The sequence below is a fragment of the Schistocerca americana genome, chromosome 8 (genome assembly GCF_021461395.2).
Source record: "Schistocerca americana isolate TAMUIC-IGC-003095 chromosome 8, iqSchAmer2.1, whole genome shotgun sequence".
NCBI classification, from domain to species: Eukaryota; Metazoa; Arthropoda; class Insecta; order Orthoptera; family Acrididae; genus Schistocerca; species Schistocerca americana.
Genome location: NC_060126.1, coordinates 497,932,779 through 497,941,408, shown reverse-complemented (window position 1 = coordinate 497,941,408; position 8,630 = coordinate 497,932,779). Strand labels below are relative to the sequence as shown.

The 8,630-nt window shown below is 41.5% G+C and overlaps 1 pseudogene; it reads left to right on the top strand.

The window, feature by feature from the left end:
• Window positions 1–7,051: 7,051 nt before the first annotated feature.
• LOC124546182 lies at window positions 7,052–7,169 on the top strand (annotated as a pseudogene).
• The last annotated feature ends 1,461 nt before the right edge of the window (window positions 7,170–8,630 follow it).

The window sequence follows — 8,630 nt, the reverse complement described above, 5'->3', positions numbered from 1 at the left end:
AAGTGAATTAAATTTACCAATTTTAATACTCACAGGTGTACTTGAGAATAGCGGAACCGTCGAAATAGATCTATTGTACGAAATTTAATGAAAGTATCGGCAGGTAACTTTGACGTTTCAATTTAAAATATCACATTAATTGCACTCTGTAGGTCGGTTCCTCTTATAAAAGATATTATTTTAAATTGGTCACCATGAAAACGCCGACAGCAACATTTTGTCAGTGGGAATAAGCGACTTTATTTTTGAGTAACATACGAAGAGAGCTCTTTCAATTGCGCTTTCGTAGGGGCTTAAGCCAAACAAATGAGGTGTAGCCCTCAAACAATGTCAGCTTTTAATGAAAAACAGTGACTATGCCACAATCTCAAGATTTGCGACTGCAACCGTGATTATCTTTTGAAGTGAGCATTTTTACCTTTAGAGCAGCATGTAATGCTCCTTTTTTTCACAGTTAGTATGGGGAATTACAATCGTTGTTATCACACTGTGAAACTTGGAAAGGTATGTGAACGTCGCATTTAACCTAGACTGGAAAATTATGCACATCGTAATACATCTCTTTAATTCCGTGGCAGAAAATTCTGGGTAATGAAATTACCCATGGGTGCACTCCCATAATTACGCATGCGAATTAAGAAACGTGTGGATGGAACATAACACAGAAGACAACTAACTTGCATATTGTCGGTCATCTGAAGAGAAAATGTTATTCTGTGCCTCTCTTATTCTGAACCTCCTTGGTTCAGAAGATAATTGCATTGACTGTGCTGGCCTCTGGTGGCCGAGCGGTTCTAGGAGCTTCAGTCTGGAACCGCGCTACCGCTACGGCCGCAGGTTCGAATCCTGCTTCGGGCATGGATGTGTGTGATGTCCTTAGGTTAGTTAGGTTTAAGTAGTTCTAAGTTCTAGGGGACTGATGACCTCAGATGTTAAGTCCCATAGTGCTCAGAGCCATTTTTTTTTTGGATTGACTTTGATTACCTCTTGTTACGTGATAATTATCCAACACGATACGATAACTACTTATGTGTTTACAGATAACCTGTTTTAAGGCACAATTATTACGCATAGTTTAAATATATACAATTTTTTACTGAAATGAGAAACATTAAATAATTCACACATTACATTAGCGGTTTTCTATGGATACCGTAGAGACGGGTCTCTGGGATGCGGTTACAGTCAAAGATGCTAATTTTATTTCGATGTAGTAAAATGAACTGAATTAACAACACAAAAGATTATTGTATCTGATAGATAACGCTGACTGCAAATAAACCGAATATAAGGGTTTCTGTGAAAACAGTGTAAAGGTACTCTAAAGCGCGCCTCTACCCCTGCGGTGTACTTAAGGTGCAGAGATAATTCAGACTGTAAATAAACCTAATATAAGAGATTCTACGAAAACAGTCTAAAGATACTCTAAAGCGCCTCTCTACGCTGCGGTTTACTTAAGCTGCAGGCGGACGGGAGTAAACTAACGGCCGCAGAGTTCTCAGGTGGCGGCAGCTGGCTGCGCCTCTTGAACCCAAGTTAGGAAAGTTGCAGAAATAATAACAGAGATGTAAGTCACTTCTGAAGACCATATATAGTGCCTATCATGTGGTTACAATTAAGATGCATCTCCTTGTAGAGGTCCCGTGTAGGCCCTAATTATCGTATGCCAGCTAAACTTGGTAGAAATGCTAAGGCATTAACCCAGAATCGATGTACGCTGGGTCGCCGGCCGCGGTGGCCGAGCGGTTCTAGGAGCTTCAGTCCGGAACCGCGCGACTGCTACGGTCGCAGGTTCGAATCCTGTCTCGGGCATGGATGTGTGTACTGTCCTTAGGTTAGTTAGGTTTAAGTAGTTCTAAGTTCTAAGGAACTGATGACCTCAGATGTTAAGCTCCATAGTGCTCAGAGCCATTTTTTTTTTGTATGCTGGGTGGAAGATTTTCTCCGATCAGTGACTGGGTGTTGTGTTGTCTTTACCATCATCTCATCCCCATCGATACACAAGTCGCCGAAGGGTCGTCAACTAAAAATACTTCCACCAGGCCAGGCCCTAGCCACCACACGACATTTCATTTAATAGCCAAGTATCAAATCTACGACATTCGCCACCGGCCGCGGTAACAACTCATGCATTTCCACCAGAGTATAACAGCCGAGCTATTCAAATACTATGAAAATTCATAGAAACTGGTACACCTGCCTAATATCCTGTAGGGCCACCGTGAGCAAGCAGAAGTGCCGCAACACGACGTGGCATGTACTGGACCAATGTCTGAAGTAGTGCTGGAGGGAATTGACACCATAAATCATACAGGGCTGTCCATAAATCTGTAGGAGTAAGAGGGGTCGGGGGATCTTATCTGAACAGCACGTTGCAGGGCATCCCAGATATGCTCAATAATGTTCATGTCTCGGGAGTTTGGTATGCCATCGGAAATGTTTAAGCTCAGAAGTGTATTCCTGGAGCCACTATGTAGCAATTCTGGACGTGTGAGTGTCGCTTTGTCCTGCTGGAATTGACTAAGTCCATCGGAATGCACAATGAACAATAATGGATGCAGGTGATCGGACAAGATGCTTACGTATGCGTAACTTGTCTGAGTCATATCTAGACGTATCAGGAGTCCCATATCACGCCCCACAACATTAAAGACCCTCTATCAGCTTGAACACTGCACTTCTGTCACGTTGTATGATTTTCTTTTGTTGTCGTTGGTCCTGTTCTTGCAGGATCTTATTCCGGCAGCAGCGATGTCGGAGATTTGATGTTTTACCTGGTTCCTTATATTCACAGTACACTCGTGAAATGGCCGTACGGGAAAATTCCCACTTCATCGCTACCTTGGACATGTTGTGTCCCAACAGTCGTGCTCCGACTGTAACACCACGTTCAAACTCACTTAAATCTTGATAACCTGCCACTGTAGCAGCAGTAACCGATCTAACAACTTATTTAAGGGTTGCATTTGAACTAGACCTAGTTGTAGTTGTGTACAAAACTGACTTTCGACGAAGGTTACAACATTTACCACCTGGAAATGTGGTGCTATGGTTGTCTCCATTATTTACACTGCATTTACTGTAATCAGCTACCAAATAATAGAAAAAAATATAAACACAATTTTCGAAAATTCTACAAATGAAAAAACAAAGCACAACCACAGAAAAACGAACTGATCTGCCGTAGCTACAGTATGGAGAGAACTTAAGCTGCTAGTTTTTGTAATACAGGGAGAAATCATAACATAAGCTGTTTACATAGAACGTGGCCTAGGATGAGGCTCGATCTCGACAGAGATGCAACAGTACATAGTTTGGATGTCTAAAACTCAAAAATATAATCATTGCCACCAAAATATAGTTATTTATTAATGCAAGTAATGGCTTCGAGCACAAAAGTATAAGCATGCACACACACACAAACACACACACATACAGGATGTTTACCATAATACATAGATATGAATACAAATCTTTGAAAGAGAATAGAAAATTCGAAATTTCCACAAAAATAGAATTGTATTATTTCTCAGTGTATGTAAAGTTTTGATTACATGACACACATATCACTGCAACAGTAATTTGTCTGTTCTGTAATAGCACAAATGAATGGTTTCCATACTTGTACTGTTGACTTCATCTATAGGTCAAGAAGCACTTGTGAATTTTCAAAGTTTAGTCCTTGTGCGACTCCTTTCAAGCACAATGAACCCCAAAAATTAAATATTTAGACATCTAAATAGTCTGTATTACTTATTAAGATATACATGGCTCACTTATTGGCACTACTGAAGTGTACTGTACGTTGGTAGAAGAGTGTGTTTCGGTCTATATACCACATATCACATTCATCAAAGTACTTAAAACTGGATCTATAATATACTGAAATACAAGTGAGCACGACACCTGATGTAGCTTAGAGCTCAAAGTGTACTTGTCAGTTAGAATTATTATCGTGAACAATGTTGTTCACATGTCTAAATTCATCAAAATCTTATCCCCAAAATCGACATCAAAGTGAGCCAAACATTATAGTGACCTCATGCTTCAGTTCGAATCATTGCCATCTTTTGATGTCACATAGTGACTGTTGGATGAAATAGCACACTAGTGAGTAAGACACTTTCATATAGCTAAGAAGAATGGATTGCTAAGCTCTCAACCACGCACTTTCATAGAGGAATATATTTTGGTTAACTGATGCAATGGTATTTATTTTATCATCCAATATAAAAGTTTGGCACCTTCTGCTGATAATGCTAACATGTCCTGTCAGACAGTGAAGACAATATGACATCTTGGAATGGCATACTGAAGAGTAGCAATATACATTCATATAGTTAAGATATAAGGGTACCTATACTTTCAACTAGACATTTCAAAAGCCACGCAAGTGTTATAGTGACTCCATGCTAGGGTTTTAGCTTTTTCTTGCAATACACAGTGTAGACCATGTGCTAATAACGCTAATCAGGCAGGGGAGTTGCAGTTCATACAAATAAACAACTATCAAGAACTGAAATAGTATTCTAATACCAGAAGCTGACAGTATGTGTTCCATAACTTAACAGTCCATGAGCCATTACGTTGCCCCATGTTTCAGTAAACCGTAATTAGCCGCGCCGCCCCACGTTATAGAGAAACTGTAAGAACCTGACCACTGTGCTATAATACATCTCTATCGAGCTGCCCATGTTACAATGTTTCCCACGATAACAATCTTTCAAGAGTAATCGTTTTTTAGAGTAAACGTTTTCCAGTGCAACCATTTTCCAGTGAAACCATTTTCCAGTGTAATTTCAGTAGTGCCAGTAAGTATTTTAGTAAGTAATTGAAAAAATTTTGGTATGGAAATATATATTTGGAAATTTTTGGATGTGAGGTCTACGGACCTCACATCCAACAATTTTTACTGCAAACACGGCCAACACAAGGAGCTCCAAATCAAAATGATGGATACATTCGGAAAGTCCATCGTGCCTTCAAAATATGGTACAAAAATCTAATTATCATCGTTCAAAATGCTTCACCTATAAATTGAATCAATGGTGCCAATATGTAATCAAAGTTTTTTTTGTATGTTGCAGAATAATTAAGTTATTGTGGTAGAGTCGAATGTATTCTGTACTCGAATTATTACACATATTGACAAATAATACTCGTAGTTCATTTTGTACATAACTTGAAGGTGGTCTGATTCAAATAGAAATAAAACGCATTATTAGTCGGGCAGTAAGATCAGTTATGCAGGGTGAACACATATAAGACCGACAAACAGCAGGGATGGATTCCGAAGTGGAAATGGATGAAAAATGGTCTTATGAACATATGTCCAAAAAAATTTACTGTGTGCGTGGAACGACAACGAAGAGTCCCAGAACGCAGCACAGAGCTGAATTGTGCCAACGTCACAACAAGCATTCAGAGGGACCCTTGTTGGATGCAATGCACACTTTCATACAGCTCATCATGGATTGTCGCACTCTTTTGCACATTGCAGCCTCGCACCGAATGGCGTCACGCTGTTGAACGGTCTGCACATCGGGAACTGGTTCAGCATACACGTCAAGATGTCCCAAGCGATAAAAATCCGTGTGGCTTACATTATTTGATCTCGCAGGCCATGCTAAGGGCCTCCATGACCTGTCCAATGTCCAGAGAAGATGTCGTTGAGGTGTCAGTCAGCTGTAATACGGAAGTGGGGTTGTACTCCGTCATGCAGAAACCACATAACCTGTCGTACTACCGAAGGCACATTTTCAAGCAGCCTAGATAGAGTATTCCGCAGGAACTCCAGAGATGTTCCTCCATCGACACGTAGTGGAATAATAACCAGTTCGTGATGACTGGGTGTTGTGTGATGTCCTTAGGTTAGTTAGGTTTAAGTAGTTCTGTTCTAGGGGACTGATGACCATAGATGTTAAGTCCCATAGTGCTCAGAGCCATTTGAACCATTTAATAACCAATCCAAGCATGTGGTCACCAAAAATCCCTGCCCACACACTGGTGCTGAAACGAAACTAGTGAAACGACTTAATCATTTGCCGAGGAATGTCTGTAGCCTACGGATAACGGTTATGCTTATCGATGATTACAGTTCTGGTAAAGGATGGTTCGTCGGTAAAGTGGACTGATGACAGAAATCTCGTAATGTGATGGTCTGGGGCAAAAATCTTCCAGAAAATCTTCTCTGTAGAGGGAAATCCGCTGCTAATAAGCCTTCCACTCATTCCAGGAGACAGGGTTGGTAGCGGTTGTTATGCAAGATACACATATCGAACTTTAGCCTACTACACGTTGGTGGGCCCCTTGCTTGGAGTCTGTACTAGGGTTTGTCTCAATATGTCATAGAACTCGGCCCTCCAAATCTGATGTTCATACAGTCCGCTGCCTCCCTGCACGTTCCTCTCTCTGAAAGGATTCATGATCACACAAGGTCCAAAAAGAGCTTAAAATGTTGTATGACATGTTTAGTGTACGTGTGGGCACTTGCTTTAGCACTACCTCTTGATCGTTGCACTCTCCCTGGTGACAAGGCAACACCATCACGTGTAGCTCCCGGCATGAATACCGGTCCATCCTGCTGCTTACAGTACGCTGCGTCAATCATACTGCCTGGAACACACAGGGAACCCACGGCATGTGGTCAGAGGAACTTTCATTCGTCAGTGCCATCTGCTGTGGAAACATGTTCGTAGGACCCTTTTCCCTCCATTTCCAGTTAGGAATCCGTCCCTGGTGTTTGTGGATTTTATTGATATTCGTCCTGTACGTTTCTAATACATAGCATGGTGAGTTAGCTTCCCCCACCCGCCACACAAACAAAGGCGCTTGTTAGGATGGAACATTACTGACAAAATATTTATAAACGTTAGGCAGTGACATTTAGTTCTATATAGAACCAATAACATACCATCATATTGAAAAGCTGATCCCCTACACATATCTCATACGTGAAGATACCATTGTCAGGCTTGACATAAATATTGTATGTGTTGCCGACGTATTTTTTTTTAAGATGTGGAAATAACATTGGCACAGACATTATACTGGCAACGGCCTTGCCGCAGTGGATATACCGGTTCCCGTCAGATCACCGAAGTTAAGTGCTGTCGGGCGTGGTCGGCACTTGGATGGGTGACCATCCAGGACACCTTGCGCTGTTGCCATTTTTCAGAGTGCACTCAGCCTCGTGATGCCAATCAAGGAGCTACTCGACCGAATAGTAGCGGCTTCGGTCGAGAATACCATCATAACGACCGGGAGAGCGGTGCAATGACCCCACACCCCTCCTATCTGCATCCTCCACTGAGGATGACACGGCGGTCGCATGGTCCCGGTACGCCACTCGTGGCGTGAAGACGGAGTACAGATGTTATACTGCTGATGTATTTTTGCAGTCATTTCAGAGACTGAATAACATTGTGACACGTGCGTCATAGAACAATATAGATCTGGAATTGTGTACTCTAAGCGTTCACTGTGCCTTACGTAATGGAATTAATTACATTCTTAAAGTATGTCCATAATTTAAACTGCCCCTTTGTTTGTTTCTTTGTCTGCTTACAATTGTACTTTGAACCAAAATATGTATTCAGCGCCTATGAATTTGGTGTACTTGGTTTTGTAACAAGGCTTCTTTTCGGCCTAACATGAAATGTCAACTTTCTGTTTAGCGTGTTAGTTAATTAGTTACATGTTCCGTAGGTCATTTCAATGACACTTCTGTTGATATAATGTGGACAGATACAATTTCCAGTATGTTTAGTGTAACATGTGTGTTCATTAATGTTATGCCCAACTCGTGCCACCAGTCTATTTCTTTTCTTTTCCCTTTCCTCTCTCTCTTTCTTCTCTCTCTTTGTCCTTTTTTTTTTTTTTTTTTAGGGGCTACCAGTATTGATACAGAATTTTGTCTATAGAAGAAAAAAAGTTGCCCAGGACGAAAAGATTTTAGGTTAGATTTCAAACTTGCTTTGTAAGTGCGATTTGCAATGAAAAACTTTTTGTTTTTCAAGATTGTCCCATTATGTAAGGTGTTTTCATTTTTGATTCTATATATTATTGCCGATGCGGAGACAGACTCAGAAGGCGGTATCTGAATTGACAGCTTGCTCCGACAGGCGGGTGATGTAGAGCAACTGTGAGCAATCAAAGAATAAACAAGATCAGAGTTAACGTCGTCGTCGTCGTCCCCCCCCCCCCGCCCCCCCCCCCCCCAACCCCCCCCCCACCCACTCCACGTCATCAGAGACGGAGCACAGGCTCGGATTACGGAAAGGTGGGGAAGGAAACGGGCTGTGCTATTTTCAGGACTGTAACGCTGCAGGGAAATCACGGAAAATAAATTTGGATGACCAAACTGATATTTGAACGATTCTCCACTCGGATGAGAGTCCATTGAGATTGCCAGTGCACTACTACGCTCGGAGTGAGCAATCTAGAGACTCTGTTCAATATTGATTTTACTATATACTCTTTCGTGCTAGTTACTAATCTGGATTTTGTGGTGTACGATGATCGCCGATAACAGGTTGTTATGCAAGCGTCCTTTATTTCAATCTTGTGTACGTGGCACACTCGTTCCACATCCCAGAGACTCCTCTCCAAGGGATGCATGGAAAACGATA